Genomic DNA, 23,752 nt, shown 5'->3' on the forward strand with positions numbered 1-23,752 from the left:
ACTGAATGACACAGATGTTGGGGCACTGACCCAACAAAAATCCATGTATAACTTTTGACTTCCCCAAAACATAACTACTAATAGCCTACTGTTGACTGGAAGCCTTATCACTAACATAAATAGTCTATTAAGACATAGTTTGTATGTCATATATATTTCGTACTATATTATTATAATAAAGTAAACTAGAGAAAGAAACAGTTAATAAGAAAGTCATAAGGAGGGGCACCTGGGTGGTTCAGTCGGTTAAGCATCCAACTTCAGCTCAGGCCATGATCTCACAGCTCATGAGTTTGAGCCCTGCATCAGGCTCTGTGCTGACAGCTCAGAGCCTGGAGCCTGTTTCAGATTCTGTGTCTCCTTCTCTCTCTCTCTCAAAAATAAACATTTTAAAAAGAAATTCATATGAAAATACATTTACAGTTCTGTACTGTATTTGTTGAAAAAAAATTCCACATGTAAGTGGACTACTCAGTTCGAACTCATGTTGTTCAAGATTAACTATACATTGCAAATATTTTCTCTCAGTCTGTGGCTTGGCTTTTTCTTTTCTTTTCTTTTTCTTTTATTTATTTTTAGAGAGAGAGAGAGAGAGAGCGCACGCAGGGGGCGGGGAGGGACACAGAGAGAGAATCCCAAGCAGGCTCCACACTGTCAGTGCAGAGCCCGACACGGCTTGATCTCATGAACTGAACCGTAAGATCATGACCTGAGCCAAATGAAAAGTTGGACACTTAACCAACTGAGCCACCCAGGAGCCCCGTCTTTTTATTTTGTTAATGGCGTCTTTCAAAGAGTAGAAAGTTTTAAATTTTGAAAAAATTGGAGAGCAATGTTCTAAACACTAGTTAAAAGGAAGAGACTGAAAAATCAATAAAAAAGCAAGACCGTATATGCTGTCTGGAAAGATACATTTTAAAGACTTAGGTAAAGATATACTTTAAATATAAAGAAATAGGCAGGGAAGTGAAAGTAAATAGATAGAAAAATATATACTATGCAAACACAGACATAAGAAGACTGTGGATTGGCTATTTTAATATGTCATAATTTGTTTTTCCTTGAATGGTTTTCAAGACAAATGGTATTACTGGAGATAAAGACAGATATTTCATAATGATGAAAGGAACAATGTATCAGCAAGACTTAAAAATTTTAAGTGTATGTGTGTCTATTTGCAGTTTTAAAATACATGAATCAAAAATTTGTAGAATTAAAGCTTATAGTAAGATATTTTAACTGTTGTCTTTTGGCAATCGATAGGACACCTACATGTAAATCAGTACATGGCTTAAATGTAATTACTTTAGAACACTCGACCCAGCCACTGAAGAATACACATTCTCTTTGGGTTCACATGGTGCATCAAGCTAGATCATAACACATTTCATGAATCCACAATTATCACAATCATATGAAATGTATTCTCTGATCATAACAGAGTCAGATTAGGAATTAACAAAAGTAAGACAGCTAGGAAAACCTCCCTTATATGTGGAAATTAAACAACACACTTCTAAATAATTAATGGGTCAATTAGCATTTAATAATCTTTTGTCTCACTTTTCTCTTTATTTTAGAGATCGTGTGAGTCAGGGAGAGGGACAGAGGGGAAAGGGAGGGAGAATCTTAAGCAGGCTCCGTGCTCAGCATGGAACCTGACACAGGATTTGATCCCATGACTCTAGGATCATGACCTGAGCTGAAAGCAAGAGTTGGACGCTCAACTGACTACCCAGGCACTTTGGCTTTTTTTTCTTTCTTTCTTTTTAAATAAAGGACAAACTATAAAACCTCCACAACAATTTCACACAGTTATTTGAGGAAGAAATGAGGGAACAGAGGTTAGATTGCTTTGACTATCTGGAGGTCCATATGGTATTCTCAGAAAACAAAGACTGAAAAATCTTCCCTGAATAATAGCAAAACGAATTCTAATGTTACCTTGTGTAGCCAAAGAGGACAATCATGTGCCAAAGGGGAAAAATCATGGCCATTTTCGCCACCAGCTCTTCTGGTTTCATGACACAGAACAGTTTATCCCTTCATTTACGGCCGTTTTCCAAATTCTGCCATTGCCACCACCACATTCTCCCTTGGCTTTTCTTGTATCATGTTTGTGATGCGGGAAGAAAATATTCTTCTTGAGAGAATTGTGTAAGGTTATGTCTTTAAGGAAAGGCTGGTAAACTAAGGCAATTGATGGTGGCCCTGTTGCACTTCGGCTAGTACAATTCTCTCTCCTTTATCTTTCTGTTATTTTCTATTCCTTCCCTTCCTTTTCTCCTATATTCTCTATCCTCTCCCTTTCTTTTTCATCACCTGCTCCCTCCACATCCATTCTGACTCACTTGTCCAAACTAGTCCCTGGTGGAATTTAGAACTAATGATGACACTCATAGTTTGTTGGGGAAAAAATCCAGTATTTTTTTGTATTTACTTTAGAGAGAACGTTCATCTTGATGCTGTGGCCCAAAGTAGTTATGTGACTTTAATTTGACACAAATCCACTCCTTTGATCACTTGTTACACTTTCGAATTTTAAGTCCCAAGGAAGTCCCACGAAAATGGCTTTGCTGAAAGTCCTTTCCCCACCTCTGCGAACAGCCAGGTTGACTGACTTGATCTTCTCTATCATTTCCCCACCTTTTTCTAGTGACTTGGGTTTGGCTCTAAACCCTTACAGTGTTGTCCAGGATCAGTTGGTATCACAGCTTGTGTCTCCTTCCTGGATCTCTTTCCCTGAATAGTCTATCCCTCAGCTTCCTCCTCTGTGATTTTTCTCACAGTGCTTCTCATTGTCATTTGGTCAGCTGCTTTTTCTTGTTCATTTGTTTTTTAACTTTTTTCTTCTTCCATCTTCTAAATATGAATATTAGATAAAAACATATTTAGGGGCGCCTGAGTGGTTCAGTCAGTTGAGTGTCCAGCACTTGATTTCGGCTCAGGTCGTGATCCCAGGGTGGTGGGATTGAGCCCCACACTGGGCTCTGCCCTGACAGCATGGAGTCTGCTTGGGATTCTCTCTGTCTCTCTCTCTTTCTCCCTCTGTCCCTCCCTTGCTCTCGCTCTCTCCCTCTGTCTCTCTCAAAAACAAACAAACAAAACCATCTTTGGCACCATCCTTCCCTTTTGTCTGGTTTCCTACCCAGACTCCTGTCAGTCTGGTTAGGAACAGGGCACTACTCTTCATCCTTCTCGGGCTACTTCTGATGAAAAAGCCACTCATAATACCGCATTATGGCCTACCCCATAGGTCAGCAACCCCAAATACAAATACAATTTACTTTTGGGCGGAATAACATAAAGGAGTAGTGATAACCCTTTTGCTTTTAAGTGAATTTATTGTGGACACCTCAGTTACTTGAGGCACTCTAAGTGTATAGACAAATCAACGTCAGTGCCAGTTAAAATCAGAGGGAGAAAAAAAGTAATGAAAATGATAAAAATATTTGGTGAATAAGAACTGGCATTGTATTTTCCAGAAGAACTCTTTGCCTACATACTAGAGTTAACAATCCTGACTAGTATGAAATGTCCCTTTTTTCACCTCTAGGTTGCTGTCCTATTTCAGGTTCCATCACTGCACATGACCTATAGAGTTATGTATAGCTCAAATCTATTTTATTTAGCTTGCACTCTCTAAGACATTGTGCTCAGAGCTTGACCCATGTGAATGTAATCCTCATGGCCATGCTCAGAATCAAGTGCCATTATTACCTTCATTGTATAAATAATGAGCCAGTGCAAAGTCAATGGAATAAGATGAGCCAAAATTTGATTATAGCTAACCAACTTCCTAGATGTCTAATGTTGGGAAAGTTAGTTAACTTGTCTCAGTGTCAATGCTACCATCAGGAAAATTGCTACTAGATTGGCCAGAGAGGTCATTTGACAAAGTAAATGAAGGTCTCAAAAGGTTATCTGGGTAAATCTTAGTCATTAGAAGCATTTATCTAGGCTGGAAGTGGTTTGGAGGACAGGAAGAAAATTTTTCTCGTCCTACACATACACTTTCAGAGATGTAGGAGAGAATGCAGTGATGACATGGACTTGACTCTTCCAAAGAAAACTGAGTGAGTTTAAGTGTGATTAGTTTGCAAAGGCAAGAAGGAAAATGTAACAATGGCTATATGATACATACCCCCATATAGATATGGTAGAGACTTAACGGTCATCAAATAACAGATGTCAATGCACCACAAATGGAGAAAAAGACCCACTCTGCTAGAATTCCAAGGAAAATTACATCAAATCCATGTTCTTTCATTATTTCATGTTGGTTTATATTTGTTGACAGTGTGAAACTTGCTACCTGATTAGCTGGTTCTGTTAAGCAAATGCACAAAGGGCAAGAGGCCCAAGATTAGCAGAAGATGTGATTTACTCATTTTAAATACATTTTATATATACAAAAATCTGCTATGTGCTGGATTTATTATGATCTCAGATAGATAATAGCTGACCTTGTTTTGTTTCCAGTAGAGAAGACAAACATTGATTAGATATACAAATAACGAACTAAAGGCATCAAGAAATAACAAAGCATGTTTGGGGACATCTAGACACGATATGAAGACCACCATATGAAGACCGTATGAAGATCACTAAATATTCTGTGGCTTTGGACAGGATACATAAAACTCTGTTTCTTCCCTCTTGAAATAATTAAGAAATAATACCAACCTTCCAAACTATTTACAGGTACAAAATATGGTTGAATTAAATAGTATCCAAATTCTTTGAGCATTTAAAGATTATATAATAATGGTAACACGTAATTATTATCCTGGTAGACAGCAATATCAAAGTTTAAAAAAAGATGAAAAAATTTTACACTGCTCTCATAGCAAAATCCTTGGTGTAGCTAGTCAATAATGTTATTTCCCTTCCACTGCCCATTCTCTTTCTTGAGGAGTAAAATATGCATTCAGACAGAAAATATCCATTTCAGAAAATGTGGAGAGTAGTCAAAAGTAAATTAGCAGCATTCTTCATGAATATTTAAAATAGCCAGTATGAAAACACACTCCCATTTGTGTTAATTTCTGTTATTTTAAAAGTCATCTGTGGTTTTGGCTCATGGAGGATGAATCTTAAAGAATTTATTTTCCTGCACAGCATAATCAGGTTGCAAAGAAATAACCAGTGAGTGACTATAAAGCATTTTGCTACTATCGGCGCTAATAAGAGAAAAATCTGATTTTCAATTCATAGTAGCTTGGTCTGATTTTTTTAAGGTAGGGTTTCCTAATTTCAGAAAATAAGCAAGATAGCCTTTCTCTGTATCTCTAGGAGATATATAGATACGGGGTGGGGAGGGAGACAACGGGGTGGGTGGAGAGAGAGAATTTTCCTTCTTTTCCTTCCCGTCATAATGGCCAATGGTGATCTAAGGCCAAATTTCCAATGACTAACCAGTAAGAGAGGAGATTATGGATGCTTGAAAGAATCTTGTTATGTTGTTTCTCTTGGGCCCTAATATATCTCTACTGCATAAGAATGAAATATTAGATCTGAGTGTAGTATTTCCATTTGGGAGTAGAGCACCAGCTGTCTTCTTAAATTTCCATGCCACTTAATCTAGCTCTAAGCTTGGTTAGCTTTCAATTCACAAAGAAGGCAACAACAGTTACACAGGGTCACATTTTCAGCAAGGTCTCTGAGGTAATGAAGTGTACAAAGTATGCTAATAAGGGGAGCAGCTAAGTTAATTCCTTGAGGCATGTGGAAATACATGGCTCTAAGAGCCGCTTTTTGGTGCATACAAGGAGTGAATAGAAGGAGTTAACACTGAAAGGTAAGAATTTGAGAGTTTCTCAGCATTGTTGGGGGATTACCACTCACTTAGCCTTGCTGATGACAATGTTGAATTTATTACATTGCATGTTCATTTCTCTCCACATAAGCATCAAAAACGCGTAGGGTCAAAACCCCCAAGATGATCATCTAGAGAACCACTCACATTAAAATCACCTGCTGCATCAGCCATCCTAATGCACAAAATGGGTAACTATCACAAAATCAACTAGATATAAGGTTGATATATACCCATTCTAATCACTACTAAGATTTTTCATAGCCTACTGGTACATTTGTCAAAATTTCCAAGTCCTTCATGCCTATGCTAGGTCAGAGGGGAAAAATAGATATTTAAATAAGCTTGGTACTACTTTAGAGAAGTCAAGTAATTTTGCCAGAACATGATGTTAAAAGTTTTAGAGTTGAGGGCACTCCTTTGAAAATAACTTCTCATCTAACTCCCTAGTATGTGCTTGTTAGAGAAGATGGTTTATTAATATTAAATCACTCAATTAAGCCTGTACTACAGTAGCAGACACAGAAAAATATATGAAAAACAAAAATGGAAGTTACCAAGATACCATACTATTATTCAGATGCATACCTTATGTCTCTTTAAGATTAATAAGTGGTTGATAGGCATAATATGGAATAAATCATAGAATCACAGAATATTAATGCTACAAACTATGCTGATATATTTCTAAACACCCTAAAACTTAGTAGGATAAAATGACAATCATTTATTCTCATGTTAATAGGTCACCTGGCGTGGCTTTGTCTCAGTTTATGGGCTGTGGGACTGCTCATCTGCATCAGATTATGGATCAAGCCAAATTTGCTTTATGAGCCTCATCTAGGTCCTCAGTTATCTTAGGATATTCTCCTAATGACAAAGATCCCAGATATGTGAATAAAAACATGCAATGTTTCTCCAAGCTTAGGCACAAGAACTCTAGCTATTGGATCTCACAGATGGTGACTTCTCCCACATTCCATTGGCTGAAGCAAGTCACAAAGAGGAGAAGAAACATGTTCCTCCCAAAGAAGTAGGTGAGGGAGTCATACTTGTTGAACAATAAGTGATTCTACTCAAGCTGTTCACAATAGCCTAACCTCCTTATTCTACAGACAGGAACATTGGAGGCAATGGAAGCACTTGCTCTTGTGTGTGTGTTTGTGTGTGTGTGTGTGTGTGTGTGTGTGTGTGTGTGTGTGTGTGTGTGTGTTTTCAGGGCACACTACAGGTTAATTTCAAAACTAGAAAAATAGCAATGTGCTCCATATTTTAAAATAGGAAACTCCACTATATTTTGATATAATGCTCTATATTATATACCCTCTTGGAAACTGACATATTTTCCAAGTGATAAAATGAACTATTGCTGCGCAAAAGCTCATTGTAGGCATTAGGAAGGGTATGTTTTGATGTTTTTTAAATTAATAGTTCCTTCTCCCTACCCAATAGATATACACACAAACACATACACGCACACACATATGTCCACACGTAATGTGGAGGGAGAGAGGAATGAAGGGAGAGACAGAAAATACTAATGTAGAAATGCAGTTTTTTACCAGATTTAAAGCTAAACCAGACCTAAGTGAATTTGGAGCTGCAGTTTCTTTTTTTTCTAGGAGTTTAGGTATCTCCAGGACAAAACAGAAGCTGCTAGGCAATCTCCTTACCAAGTCTGTCATTTTGTTAGCAGGAATGGGAAGTGTGGATTGATAATCAAGGCAACAAACCTAGCAGAGCCAAGAATTTCTATTCTTTCTCTTTCAGTGGGGATGGAAAACAAAAATTATTATTTTTTAAAATTTATAAGACTTTTTTTATATCTCAGGAACGCAGGATGTGCTGACAAAATAGGTCAATCAGAAGCTATTGGAAGGAAGAACATTTTCTTTCTTGACATAAACCCTATGAATATATGAAAAAGAAATCGCTGTAACAGAAAAAAAATACTATTACAGCTGTGACTGGTGATATATACTGAGCAGCCTGCAAATCTAACCCAGAATCACTCCGGAATTCACTCACCACACATTTACTGAGCTGCAGATGGTCTTCTTGCTTATCTGATGGCAGATGATCTCCAAACTGTTGGAATTACCCGGCAACTTAACTTTCTGAACAAGACTTCCTACAGATTTCTTCGCTACTACAATGAATGTAGAAGGAACAGATAACTAACCACTTTGGTGGACACATGTTGTGTTGGTTTGTTAATGGAGACAGAGTTTGGAATTAATTCTATAAGGTAAAGGCAAAATTCATACTTGCTTGACAATAACGATTTTACTTTTTTTGAGGATTTTCTGTTGTCTTGTATCCAATTTATGCTTTAGATTTTCACAGGTTTTTGATGGACTACCATATAGTTTTATCTCCCAGATGTTTACCTTACTTTGAGTTTCCATGAAATCAATGGAGATTGACATATTCTGGTAGAAATCCTACATTATCCCCCCTAGCCATAATGATTAAATCTTCCTCTACAGGAATTCAAATTAATATTTTCGGCACGTGAAGGGAATGGTTCTGTGGTTTAAATGTCTTTATAACAAAATTGGTCTTTCTGTGGTTAATCAAACCAAAAAAATTTTTCATTTTTTCTCTTCTATCACTGGTTTGCCTTCATCTCCTGACATAAGTAGAAGAATTAATCTTAGAAAACAAGAGAGTTTTTTGAAATGACCATAAGAGACGCAAAGGAAAGACCAGTGTTTTTCTTTTTAATGAATTTTATGTTATTTATGAAACTGTTTTTCATGAAACATTTTTTGCAAAGCAAGCAATTCAAACACCCACCACTGTTTTCCAGCACACCTAGGTTGTGCAGAAGAAAAGACAAGTCAGATAGACCTGTATTAAAATTCTCTCTCTGCAAATTAGAAACTAAATGACCTTGAACAAGTTATTTAATTTCTGAGTTTAAGTTTACTCCTCTGGAAAAACAGAAATAATACCTATTTAATAGGTTGTGATAAGAACAAAATGATATATGCAAAGTGCTTGGCCCTTGGTGAGTATTCAGTAAATAATGATGCCTCTTATATCATTATATTTGGAAAACGCTAACGCATGGTAAGTAAGAGTTCAGCCTTTGGAGTCAAGATGGATCTGGGTGATTCAAATTCAGACTCCTCCACTAGCTATATGAAGAACCACTGATGAGTTTACCCTTACCATAGACTTAATTTCCTAGTTTTTATAGGGTCATAGTATTTGGGGGGAAATTCTTGGCTCCAAGCCCCTTGCTTAGTAGATAGTTGTCACTTAGTAAGTGGTAGCCAGTGTTAGTGGTGGTGGAATCAGTAGTGAGCCACTGAAAATCGTTATTTGATAAAATTAGTGTAATGTAGTTTTTCTTGTGTAATATTTTAGTCCCCATTCCAGATGAAAATACAGCAAGATCTTCCTGAGAAGCCCTACTAAAATCTTATATCTCTTCTGACACTTCATTGGATTCTAAACGTATTTATGCCTCCAAGAGAAAACTCATAATTGTCATTGTGACTTTCTCCAAGGAACTCTTCCATCCCAGTCCTAAGGGATCTTAGGATCTTCCTCAAGTAGGGAGGCCTCATGTGCACCAGAAGCCCCAGAATGACAAAGAAGGAGAGATCCACTCTTACCCTTGGCCTCCTTGATTTTACCTCCATGTTTCCTTGACTTTCTAAGTAATATGGTTGAATGAAATATCTTCCTGGAGAAAACCTTGACACTGTAAACATGAGAGGTAAGTTTGAAATACAGAGATGCTCCTGACTCATAGGCAGTTGGCTGTCTCAGTTACCTGCTCAACTCCTGACAACTTGAGCCACCTCCTGGAGGGCCAGGCAGCTTGCTGTAAATATTAATGTCACTGGCCACTAATCTTACAATCTTCTGCTCTCCAGGAAAGTTATCATTATGTTCCAGCAAGGCAGACATAAAGTAAATCTTATTTTTAATTAGAGGTAATGAGTGGAAAGAAGAATTTTTTTTTTTTTGGCTGACACAATTCTTAGTGTTTCTCAAATGTTGACACTTGTAATTCAACTGACCAAATTTGCCTTTTTCTCACTTTTATTTAGGGAAAAAAAAATTGCTTCTTTTTATTTATATGGTACAAACAAAACTGATGATTTTAAAAAAGGAAATTCATTTAATCGATGTATCTCTTTATGTACAAACTTGAATTAAACAACTGGTTTGATTGATTTCCCTTCTGCCAGTCTAAAATAACTATATTAATTTCAGATAGTTTCATTCCTAAACTTCAGTCAAAGGACATTTGTAGGTCTGGCTGCATAAGAATCACCTTGGGAGCTTTATAATAAATATAGACTCTTGGCCCTCCTTCCTGATACTTCAGATTCAGATGCTCCGGGCCCAAGAATCTATATTTCAACAAATATCTCAGCTATCAGTAGCAGTCTTATATTTGTCATATATAATACCAAAAAGGTCATTCAGATGACAAATAGAGATATTGTAGTTTCCTTAGGATCTCTTGCTCTGTCTGATTCTCTTTGTGATTTATCAGCTAGATTATTTGATCAATCCTTATAAGTTAGCATATGTAAACATGGTGTCATTTTAGAGCACTGGCTTCTAAGCTCATGGGGCAGGTAGAGACTTTGGGGAGAACATACACTGGGAGCTATTCTCTCTCTGTCCTTACTCTCTGTTATGACCATTGATATCTTTCTATATATTTTCCCCAACATGGTAAATAAGTAAGTAAATGGCTGAACAATGACACTGCATTCTACATAAGAGCAGTGATCCTGAGAAGAGGCAGATTTGAGTGTCCCTGGGAGCTGTTCTGAGCCTGGAAACTGTCCTCAGATGAGATTTCTGTAGTACTGACTAAGCTATCTGCAAAGTCTGAAGATACCCTTGTCATAACCACTGGATATTACTGACCAAGGGAGTTGCCTCTCTAATTCCTGCTGATGTCAGTCACTTTACTGGTTCCATAGCTGATGGCCTCAGCCCCTAAATCCAGCCAGCTTTTCAGCCAGTCCTTGTCATTAATGAGAAAGTGAGGATGAGAGATGTGGGAACCCTTTTTCCAACCCTAGGAGAACAGGGCTATGGGTACCTAAAAAAAAACAGGCATGCCTTAATTTCCAAGGTATTTAGAAAAATCATTTTTATGTAAGAATGTCAGCAATCTGGCAAAAGACTTTTTTAAATCAAGTCTAGTCTGTTAAAATGTCCCAATATGGGACAAATGTGGTATTTTTTCCAATATAGTCACTTGGAAAAGAAACAGCTACAAGCATTTAAAAGGATCTGATACAGCCCTCAGTCATCAGAGCAGCATACTTTCGGAAATCTTTGCAGCTAGGATTCTTGAGTAGCGGAAACGTTCACATAGCAACTAGTGAGCTGCAGAAGGATATGAGGTGGCCAAAAGGTGTAATGATTACTTAGGGGGGGAGAAAAGAGCTTCCATGATTGCTCTGCTACAAGTACTCACAAAACAGAAATGCCTTCAAAGAAATCATAGTAAGGATATAAATGCAAATCTAGTTTTGACATGTTCCATCATGCTTGTTACAGGGTTCACAACATGAATTCGTTTGGTATGGTTGAGGAAGACTAATCCATTTAGGGTAGATGGTATAAAGGACCCATGGAATATCTTTGCAGTCCCACCTCTTTGGAAGTTCCCATCCTGCCCACAGAGGTGCACCCCTCTCATCTCTCTTCATGCTGTATAACCCCTACCCTCAGACCATAACTGATTAGATCATAACCAGGCACCTGACCCATGTTGGATTTATCTCATTCTCTCTCTTCAGACTTTGGTATTAAACTAGCTTGGAATTTTCACACAGTAAAGTTTACACAATCCACTTGAATAGTGGCGTTGCAGGACGGAAGTATTGGATTGCTTCATTTTCTTAAATGGCAAAGGAATTGAGAATTAAAAAATAATGAAATAAAAAGAAAGAGAACATGATTATGTGATAAACTCTCATCTCTTCCCACCCGCTAATACCATGAGGAGAGCAATAAAACACTGGTCTGTTTTATTAATAATAAGAGCAATAATTTTTGCCATAAAATACAGGCAAATGATTTATTGTTAAATATATTCTTGATATAACTTAATGAGAAAAAAGAATGATTCTGCCTCTCATGGTTGGAACTGTGAGTCACTAAATTATCGGCTGACACCTCACTGGGGCTCCCAGAGATGTTTGTGCAGAGGACAAGGCCAATGGTCCAACTGTACATTACCAACTGTCCTACCCCAGGAATTAAAAACAAGTTTCAAGAGGTTCTTTGCCTTTCCTAACCTTACCTGACTTCAATTTCTTTCTTCTATATTTAGTTTTGATGCCAAATCAATCAAACATACAAACAAATCTTAGAAAATAAACTCAATGAAAAGAGTAACAAGAACAGAATTTCTCTCTAAATAACATGTATTCCATAATCTTCTGCTGAGTTCTCCTTGGAATTATATCACAGTGCTTCTCAAACTTTAATGTGTATACAAAACAACTGAGGCTCTTGTTAAAATTCAGATTCTGATTTCATATGTCTTGGGTGTGTTCAAGATTTGTGTCCAATAAGCACCCAGGTGGTGCCAATGGCCCTCACTTTATGTATCAAGTTTCTAAGGTCCAGTGAGAAGATACCTCCTCCCAAGTTAGGAAAATGCTCCAGATTATACTAACCAAATGAGAAAAAAAAAAAGAGTGAGAGGGGGTTCTTAAAAGGGGGAATACCAAGTGCTATTGAAAGAGAACTCATTGGGCACCTGGGTGGCTCAGTCAGTTAAGCGTCCAACTCTTGATTTTGACTCAGGTCATGATCTCACCATGTGAGACTGAGCCCTGCATCAGACTCTGTGCTGACAGTGGGGAGACTGCTTGGGGTTCTCTCTCCCCCCCTCTCTTTCTGCCCATCCCCAACTTGCACACACATGCATGCATTCTTTCTCTTTCTCTTAACATAAACAAACTAAAAAGAGAGAGAGAGAGAGAGAGAGAGAGAACCAATGATGCAAATATAAGAGTAGTCAACTTTTTCTCAATCCTTTGGCTGCTTGGCATTCTGGGTTTTGACAAATATCTCAAACTCCAGTTCTAGAATGAAGAAAAGGAAAAAAGAGGTTTGATTTCCTCCTGATCATTCCAACATAGAATTTCTCTTCAAAATAGTTGGCAGAAATTTTTTAAGGAGATAAATTCATATGATCTAGCAAAACTTATTGAACAGAACCTTGGTGTGGGGACCCAGGTTTGTGTAAGTTTACATAGTTCAATATCAGAGCTCATGTTAACACTTATTTATTGCTGGGACTGAAGGTAATCTCATTGCATAAGAAAATCCCTTATAATAGTTATGTCCTTGTCAATATATTTTTATAAATTATTGAAACATAATCTACAATTATATTTATAATATTAAGCATACAAAATAGGGGCTCTTGATTTTGGCTCAGGTTGTGATCTCACAGTCTGTGATATAGAGCCCCTGCATTGGGCTTTGCCCTGACAGCATGGAGCCTGCTTGGGATGTTCTCTCTCCCTCTCTCTGCCCCTACCCCACCCCTCATAAATAAGCGTTTAAAAAATCTTTCAAAAATATTAGGAATACAAAATATAATTTAGCATGTTTCTAAAAAATGATATATGAGTGATTATAACTCTAGAGAACAGGATTTCTTCCTAGATAACTTATAGTTGAATAGTTCTCAATAGTTTATAATTTATTTCTATTCATATTAGCAAATTTAATCCTGTAGTAACCTGATAAAATGGGTGCTATTATTTTCTCCTTTATAGATGAAGAACTTCAGACAGATAAGTATTTGCCCAAAGTCACAAAATTAATGAATACGAATGCCAGGATTTAAACAAGGTTTTTCAGATATTTATTCTCAACCTCTGTGATATGCAACAAGATTTTAAATCTGTGTAACAATTTTAAACAAATAAAGCTATTATTCAAGTCTTATTGAAAACTGTCTTTCACTTTTAAAAACTTGGATGTTTGATTTACAATTTGCTGTCTTAATCAGAAGACGAATTTGATTAATACCCTTTGTCCTTCTGGCATTATATTTTGTATCCTCTGTTCTCCACGCAAAGGCCAGATTGAAAATGGAGTAACAGAAGGAGATGAAACCAGAATAAAATAAATAGAAACCATTTCACTGGTAACAGTGTTCTTGTATCCCCTTTTAGAAGAAGAGATTTTGAAAGGGTTATTTTATCACCATCTGTGAGAAATTCAGTTTCAATTACCGGAAAAAAAATTGAAAATAATTTATGGAGCAAATTTTGCTCTGAACTGTGAAAAAATATATTTTTTTAACAGAAGGATGTGGAAACTGGTAGAAGAAATCATGTCTTTTCTATGAAGTAAACTTGATGTCACTGAAGAAAACTGAGGCTTCCTGTGGGAGCCTCATGATAGACTGTGGGAGAGGAGAAAAATATACTCAAGTGTAACTTTCAGCCCCAGAGATTTTACCTCTTTTTAAAAAAAAATTTTTAATGTTTATTTATTTTGAGAGAGAGAGAAAGAGAGACAGAGCCCGAGAGGGGAAGGGCCAGAGAGAGATGGAGACACAAAATCTCAAGCAGGCTCCAGGCTCCAAGCTGTCAGCACAGAGTCCGATGTGGGGCTCGAACTCACAAACTGCAAGTTCACGACCTGACCTGAAGTCAGATGCTTAACCAACTGAGCCACCCAGGCACCCCAAGATTTTACCTTTTAAAATTTACTTGCATAGTTACAAAATTCTATAGCAGTTGAATGCCATTCCTCTTAGCCAGACAGCTGTCTCTCACATTTCCTTCTCCATGGAGCCAATATTTATTTCTATCAGAAGACTCTGGATCACAAGTTGTTTGACACTTCTAATTTATCTTTGTTAGCTGAAAAGGTTAATTTAATGCTTTCTCCACTGTATATTGCAAATAGTTCTGAAAGCAGCAGCTTCATTTAAGGAAAAATATTCAGAACATGGCATTCTATTCACTTGGATTCCCGGGCCATCACAAAGTTTGCCCTCATAAGCAAACATGAAGCTTCTGCATCATGTTGAAACGCATTGTCTCATCACTTGATGTAGTGCATCCATCCATGGCCCAGAACCCCTTCCAAATTCAAGAACTCTCATCCCTAGATCCTGGGCATGTTGGAGGCTGAGGGCTTACACCTGAGCCTTCCCTGGAACTTGTCCTTCAGAAGTGAGCTGCCTCACTCAAGATTTCACCTCATCCACAAAATAGTAGGTATGGGGATATGGAAGCCCAGCTCCTTTGCCTCTATTTGAGGCACCTGGAATGCCCATCCTACATCCAGAGTACCACATGGGACCAGATGCAAATGTATCACAGTTCAGTCTGTCTCTGCCCATTCCAGATCCTCTGTTTCCTCACAAGTGTGGTTCCCAAGAACACTCACAATGAAGCTCCTGTGTAGAGATTTCAGAGATTCAGAGTCTTGGATCCCGACCTACGCTACCACCAGTGCCCTAGAACACCTGACCCCCTTACAAAGACATCATTCCCTTCATTCATAAGTCCCTTAATTCATTCATTCATCAAGTATTTTTCAAGTTTCCATTATGTCAGGTGTAGTATTAATTCCTGAGGATTTGATGGTAAATAAGACAGATGTGATACCTAACTGTATGGAAATTCTGATGGGGTTTACAAAAAAGAAGCAGGTATTTATAATATATTGAAAATGTGCTACAATGGGAGAAATCCAAGGAGGGAGAAATTCAAACATTACATTATTATGCCACCCTACAAGCACTGTGCGAGAATTCTAGTTCTTTGAAATCCTCACCAACACTTCCTATGATCAGTTTTGTTTTTGTTTGTTTTTGTTTTTTGTTTGTCTTTAATTTTAGCTCTTCTGACAGGTATGCAGTGGTATCTTACTGTGGTATCTTACAGTGGTATCTTACTGTGCCTTCAATTGCAGTTCTTTAAATATTTCATGTGCTTTTAAGATTTTGTATTTTTCACTGGTTATAAGAAATTTAGTTATGATATGTCTAGGTGTAGTTTTCTTACTGTGTCATATGCTTGGCATTTATTGAAGATTTGGATCTACGTAGGCTTATGGTTTTGATTAAATTTGGAAAAATGTTTAGTGATTATTTCTTCAGATATGTTTCTGTCCCATTCTCCTCTCTCTCCTCTCATTCGGAGTTCAATTGCACGTATATTTGGTCACTGGAAGTTGCCCCCCAGCTCTGTGATAGTCTGTTCATTCTTTTTTATTGTCCTTTTTCTCTGTGTTTCATTTTCAATGGTTTCTATTGTTGTGTCTTCAGGTTCATTACTTTTCTTCTGCAACACATGTTTTGTCATTAATTCCATCCAGTGTATTTTTCATCTCTGACATTGTCATTTTTGTCTCTAGAAAGAAGTTCTATTTGGGTCTTTTAAATTTTTTTTAACGTTTATTTATTTTTGAGACAGGGAGAGACAGAGCATGAACGGGGGAGGGTCAGAGAGAGGGAGACACAGAATCTGAAGCAGGCTCCAGGCTCTGAGCTGTCAGCACAGAGCCCAACGCGGGGCTAGAACTCACGGACCACGAGATCATGACCTGAGCTGAAGTTGGCTGCTTAACCAACTGAGCCACCCAGGCGCCCCTATTTAGGTCTTTTAAAAATATGTTTCATGTCCCTACTTAACATGTTTAACCTTCCCTCTAGCTTCTTCAACATATAGAATGCAGTTATAATTACCTTTCTAAGGTCCTTTGTTAATTTTAATGGTGTCATTTCAGGTTCCATTTCAGTTGATTGATTTTTCTCCTCATTATGAATCACATTTTCCTGCTTCTTTGCATGCTTGGTAATTCTTTATTATATGCTGGAAGTTGTGAATTTGGTCTTGCTGGATGCTGCATATTTTTATATCCCTATAAATATTCTTGAGCTTTGTTCTGGGATGTGGTTAAATTACAGTTTTGTTCTTGCTTTCATCATTTGTTAGGGCAGTTCAGAGCAGTGTTTGGTCTAGGTCTAATTATTCACTGCTACTGAGGAAGAAACTTCTGATTATTCTACACAGTGCTCCATGAATTATGAGGTTTTCCAGTCTGGCTGGTAGAAAAAGGCACTATTCCTGGCCCCATATGAGCTCCAAGTACTATTCCCTCTAATTCTCCTGACTAGTTCTTTACTTGGCCTCAAGTGGTTTCTCCACATGCACGTGCTAGTCAGTATTCAGATTAATGCTTGAGAAGGATACTCTACATATCTCTGTGACTGTTCTTCTGTATTCTCTACTCTCTGGTACTCTGTCCTATGTACTCTAACCACTGTGATCTTCCTAAACCCTCAGCTCTGTCTCCTTAACACAGGAAGTCTGCTGAGCTACACTTAGGTTCTCCCTTCCCACGCTAAGACCTAGAAACACTTTCTAGGCAGTAAGCTTGTACTTGCAATTGTAGGGCTTACCTCATTTATTTCTTAGCTCTTAGGCATCATGCCTCCTTTTCCCTGGTGTCCAATGTCTTAAAAAGTATTGTTCTATTTTTTTCTCTTTTTTATATTATTATTTCAGGCAAGAGGGTAAATTTGTTCCCTTGTCTTCCAACTCGCCTGGGAATGTTGCAAGATTTTAAACATAGAATAACTTGATGGATGTTGAGAAACACCCAGTCTACAGTATAGAGAATATTGAACTAAAGCAAACCTGGAGACAGGCAGTCAAATGAAGAGGCTTTACCACAGGTTAGGTGAAACAGCCTAGTGTGCAGCAGATTGTATCATCTTGCTTTATCAATTACTGTCAAAGAGGAATCATGATAGTCACCATTGTGTAGAGAGCAGAAAGAATGGTGTGTGTGTGTGTGTGTGTGTGTGTGTGTGTGTGTGTGTAAGGATTGATAGGTAGCATACAAAAATACAAAGAAAGGAGTCAACTTTCCAGTCTGTTTCCAGTACAACATGGTGAGGGAATCTTGTGGATTAACTTTATGTTGCAAAAATATATCAAAGAATTATTCTGCATGTTAGTATATCTCCTCTCTCCTCAGCTTGCTTACATATTTCTCAGTCACCTTTCCCCATAACAAGCAATTAAAAACAACACTCAAAGAATATTTCAAATATATACAGACAATGAGTTTTTCATTCTCCAAAGATTAGATAAGATGAGGCTAAGAAAGGTGGTCTATAAAAGGTAGATATAGAGGGAGGGGGTGTTACTGTGTGTGACTCAACCTGAGGAGGAAACAGAGAAACAACCTTGTTTCTGGACAGGGGCTCATGAATCAGAATCTTCTCTTACAAGAATCAGGGAGAAAGTGTAAGGGACTTAAGCTGTCCTAGAGTGTGGAGTTCTACTGAACCAATGTCTATGAACAATAATGCCAATCAACTGCCATCCCAGAACAATGGGTAGGGAAATGTGGGCAACTTACGTGGAAATGGAGTTGTAAAGAAAACACTTTGTCCCATATCAGAGTTGGAGGAATAAATAAGAACCAGCTGGGCCTTCCTCCATAAGCCACACTACCTCCGCGTGTCACTTGTGTTACTATCTGTTTCTCCTCTCTTGGTGATAATCTCTTTCTTCTCTTCAAGACATTTCCTAGCTTTCCTGACTTTTCCCATTGCCTTTACCTTCAAAAATGGTTTGCAGGATGAGAAATAAAATGACTAATAATGCAGGTATATGAACTAGACCACCACAGCAATATAGAAGAACTAATGAAAAATGAAGACCATCACTATTGAACTAGGTAACAACCAGGTAATTTTACCTGAAACTAATGTAACATTGTGTGTCAACTACACTTTAATAAAATAATAATAATAATAATAATAATAATAATAATAATAATAAATGATTAAAAAACCTGGTAGATTTCTTTCTATAGTTATCATATTTACATGTGATGTCCCCTGGAAACAGATTCTAGGTTCTACATCCCTTGATCTATAGCATCGTTCCATGGTAGTAAAAAGGTCTTATACATGAAAGTTCTTAGTGAATGTTGATTGACAGACACTTATGGAGTGATTAAAGAGAGGTGATTAAAATCTGTAAGCTCCATTTTACCTGTATAAAATTATTCTCCTAACTACTTCAACCCACTATGTTTTCAGAAACCAAATATATGCATAGTACCTTAAAGTATGAAACCTTGGTCCCAGGATCTGAAAAAAGACACATATAACATATGCTTCCACCCCGATTCCCTTCCCTGGAAGGCAGAGCTTTTAATATTATTAAAGCTAACCTGGTTAGAATAGGGAGAGGCTACTTAAGACTCTGGCATCTAAATGGTAAGAGTTTGTAAGGTCAATCAGTAGATTCTTTATCCAAGAAGAATATTCATATATACATATGCATCCTGTTAGGTAAAAGGATAAAACTAAAGGTAGACAAAGTATTTTCCCCACTTAACATTTATGCCATTTTTAGTACCTCTGAACAAGTCTCTTAGACCTGGTAATGCCCACTGTGGCCCAGCACCCTCAAAGTCCCAGTTGAGTGGAGACTCATGATATTCCCTCCAATGGGTCTGACCAGTGATACATCACTCCACTGAGCCTATGAACAATAGTGCCAAAGAAGGACACTTTGCATGACCTTAGGTTAAATTTTGCAGCTGGGATGCCCAGTAGATTGGTATCTAAAGTTAACTTCTGAATCCTTACAAACAATAAAACATAACACTATTACTCTATTTTAGGCATTGCATTAAGCATTTCACAAACATTACTTTATTTCCACAAAAACTTCCGGAGTTAGGTAGCACAGAGAAACTGAAACTTAAAGTTTAGTGACATGTAAGGCATCACAGACCTAATAAGAGCAGAGTACATGTGGAGATTGAGCTTTTGATCTCTATGCCTCTTCACAGCTAGCAAGATTTTTTTTGGGTGGGGGGAGGGGGGAATCACCTTTGGTTGTAATTCTACATTCCAGCCCATTTACATGCAAAGCACATCACCTCCAGGTCAAGCTTAAATTTAATCAAATAGTAACTCTCCTCACTGAATATTAGACATTCCCCATTTTTTAAAAGTTGATGCTCTTTCTTCTACTAAGTTAAAATTTCAAGAAAAAATATAGGGTCAAGAATAGGAGGAGATAGGATGGTAAATCAATAACTTCTCTAACAAACAATTTGTAAAATTAAAGAGGGCTAGTTGATTTAGATTAAGAAAACACTGTTGGGTGCCTATTTGTCAGGCACGCTGCTCGGACTAGAACTGCAAAACTGCCTGTGCCTTTGGAAAGTAAATAACTTGCTTAGAAGTTATTTTACATTATAAAATATAAGACTGGGTATCATCATTTTTCTACTTGTTTTTTGTAGCTTAATAACTAATAATCTCAATTATCTGACTTCACCAAGTTAGGCCATTTTCAACAATTCCTTTACAGAAAGTGATTGTGAGACTGAGAAGTTTTCCACAATATCAGAGAGAGATTTAGCTGGGAAGCATCCATTACTTTTAATATAATATATATAATTCAGTTTCACTGCCTCTAAAAGGTTAAATCTGAAAGATTTTCCTAAATGTTATTTCCTCTCCAAAAACTTGTTTCTGTCAAAAATAACAAGATATAGAACTCAAAAGTGATCATTATCTTTAATCTGTATTATTTTTAGTCTCTTTAGACCTTTGTCCCACTAATGATACATACATACATACTTTTATATATATGTAAATATATATGCCTTTTCATATGCACATATGTATGCCTTTAATTATCTTATTTGGTAGGCAGTCTCTAAAATTAAGATATATATATAGATAGATATAGAGACAGATATAGAGATAGATGTAGATAGATATCTATATCTTTGTCTATATCTATATATAAATATCTCCCAACTTGGAACAACTGTAGGTGAGGTTTTGTTATTGTTGATTGATTGACTGATTGTTTTAGATAGGTAGATAGATCAATTGATCTATATTTTAACTATAAAGACTACCTACCAAGTGAGGTAATTAAAGGCACAGACTCCTTTTTAAGAAGGGATATTTTCCACTTAAATGTCTTTGTGATAAAGTGTTTTCTCTTTGAATAACAGAAGGCAACCTCACAGAAGATTTACCATGGACTCTCAGTGATAGACAATCTCCAATGGTGGTTTGTCAAGCAAACTGGGACATAACATGAGTAATAGAGTAAAAACTTAAGTCTGGACATAGCCCAATCTGCCAGGTCTCTGTTAGGAAAGCATCTGTTATCAACCCTTTGTCATTCCCATTCTCTGTATCAGTCAAGTTGACTCCTGCTGTCTGAAGTTGTAGGTGGCTTCTTTGGTTAATTCAGATTCATCATGGGTATCTCTGCTCTTTTTTTGAAACTACTTGTATAAATAGGCCAGGATAATGAGCAAAGGAGAAAACAAACAAACAACCTTCTGTTACAGTTTGATTCTCATTCACAAACACACAAGTCACGGCCTTATTTTAACAAAAGACAGGCAGATCTTGGACTGCACCCCATTGAGGAAAATGACCACCTGACAGGAGTTGGAGATGTGACAAATCTCGTAAGTTGTACAGATAACAAATCAAGATATATTTTTTTTAAGCCTGGATTTTACTCCTATTGGAGGCACACTGAAAAACGGTACCATGGTGTGCAGGGTTATTAACCAAGTGCATCTAACTGCCAGAAAGTTGAAATCTCACCTCACCGTTTGCAGCCAGCAGGACTTCTCCTGGCATCCTGTGGTTGTGTTAAGTGCAGACAGAATGGAGTTGCACAGCCAGCTTCTCCCCATGGGGTAAGGAAAAGGCTGTGCAAAGGTAGAGTGCAGAGTGTAAGTGCTTTAGGAAATGAGCTCTAACTCAAGCTTTTCTTTGTTGAATCGACATCTAATTTACATGTAAAATCAAACACCTATGAATGAATTAGATGCCCACAGAACAAAAAACATTGGAGATCAATGAGCAATGTCAATCAATGAAGAAGAGCTTTGAAGTATTATGAGGGACAGTTTATAAGTTTGTTATTTTTGGAGGGGAATAAATTTATATGATTCGTAATTCAAGAAGAGAGTTTAAATGCAGTAGGCATGTATTATATTCCTCAATTTTGCTCTGCAAAACTCAACTCCCAAATACAACTAGCATGTCTTTCTTTCTCATATATTTACAGGTGGACTGGGGTATATCTCTGCTTCTGGCTACAGTCTGGGGGTGGACATCTTCTTATCTGAGGCATCTTCTCTCGCCAGAGGACAGAAGCTCCTAGATGAATAGGCACAAATGAGAGATGCCACTGGAAGCCTTGGCTTGGGACTCTGGCATATAATCACTTTTTTTGTTTACTTAAACTTTTGTTTATTAAAATACAGTTGGTATTTAATGTTATACTAGTTTCAGGTGTACAACATAGTGATTCAACAATTCTATACATTACTCAATGCCTAACACAATAAATGTCACCAACTGTTGCCATACATCATTATCACAGTATTACTGATTATATTCCCTACTTTGCATCACTGACTATATTCCCTACTCTTCAACACTGTGATTTACTTATTTTATAACCAAAAGTTTATACTCCTTAATCCCCTAATTCCCCTCTTAATCTCCTTGTTGCTCATCCCCTCACCGCCCCTCTGGCAACCACCAGTTTGTGCTCTGTATTTATGAATCTTTGGTTTTTGTTTATTTATTTGTTTGCTTGTTTGTTCATTTGTTGTTTACATTGTACATATAAGTGAAATCATATGGTGTTTGTCTTTCTCTGTCTGACTTATTTCAGTTAGTATAATACTTGCTAGGTCCATCCATGTTGTTGCAAATAGCAAGATCTCTTTTCCTTTGACTAAGTAACATTCCATTTCATATGTATACTACATCTTCTTTATCCATTCATCTAGAGACGGGCATTAAGGTTGCTTCCATATCTTGGCTATTGTAAATAATGCTGCAATAAACATAGGGGTGCATATATCTTTTGAAATTAGTTTTTTCATTTTCTTTGGGTAAATACCCAGTAGTAGAATTACTGGATCATACGGTATTTCTATTTTTATTTTTCTGAGGATGCTCCATACTGTTTTCCATAGTGGTTGCATAAATTTACATTCCCACTAACAGTGCATGAGGGAGTGTCTTCTCAGGCAAGGTAAACAAAAGCAAAAATAAACTATTAGGATTATATCCAACTGAGAAGCTTTTGCACAGTGAAGGAAACCATTAACAAAATGAAAAAGGCAATCTAGGACTAGCAAAAGATATTTGCAAATACTACATCTGAAAAGGGGTTAATCCAGAATATATAAAGGGCTCATACAACTCAACACCAAAAAAATCAAAAAGCAAACAAACAAACAAAAAACAAAAAATGCTGATTTAAAAACTGGGCAGAGGACCTGAATGAAAAGATGCTCAGCATCACTCACCATCCGCAAAATGTAAATCAACACCACAGTGAGCTATCCCCTCACACCAGTCAGAAGGGGGCTGGTATGGAAACCACAATCCCGTCTTTCCACATTCCTCTGGCAAGCCCAGCTCCAACTCAACAGAAATGTTTGTTTCTTCACCGAGATGGAGGAAAGAGAATGACTATTTGTAGAACAATGAGCTAATCTGGCACATCTCTTTCCACCCCATAATTTACAACATGTCAGAAATTAAGACAGACAAAAATAAAAATTACCAGTTAAACTATCATCCAGAGATCATCAGTGTTAATCTTCGGTGTACATTCTTCCTGTCTTTTCTTTATGGGCATGGAGTGAAGTGAGTGGTGGGAAGGCATTAGCGAAGGGGTCATGGGGAGGGAGTAAGGGGGAAGCCTGAGGCAGTTCCTACAGGGATATTACTTGAGATCGCCTGTGTATCTGTGACTATCTTATTCAAAGTAGCTATATACTGGTGCGTGTGTTAGTTAGCCTCTCTGAGCCCCAGTTTTAATCTGTAAAATGGGTCTAACAATTGTGTCTACTTCATGTAGTAGG

The 23,752-nt window shown here is 37.3% G+C and overlaps 1 long non-coding RNA gene across 5 annotated transcripts in view; it reads right to left on the reverse strand.

The window, feature by feature from the left end:
* LOC122210692 overlaps positions 1–23,752 on the reverse strand; it is a 490,688-nt gene that overhangs the window by 246,882 nt on the left and 220,054 nt on the right. For all 5 annotated transcript variants that reach the window (XR_006198171.1, XR_006198180.1, XR_006198177.1 and 2 more), the window contains one exon: positions 21,465–21,571. This is a non-coding gene — a long non-coding RNA (uncharacterized LOC122210692). The remainder of the gene's footprint in view (positions 1–21,464; positions 21,572–23,752) is intronic.

This window comes from Panthera leo, chromosome A2 (assembly GCF_018350215.1).
Source record: "Panthera leo isolate Ple1 chromosome A2, P.leo_Ple1_pat1.1, whole genome shotgun sequence".
Lineage (NCBI taxonomy): Eukaryota > Metazoa > Chordata > Mammalia > Carnivora > Felidae > Panthera > Panthera leo.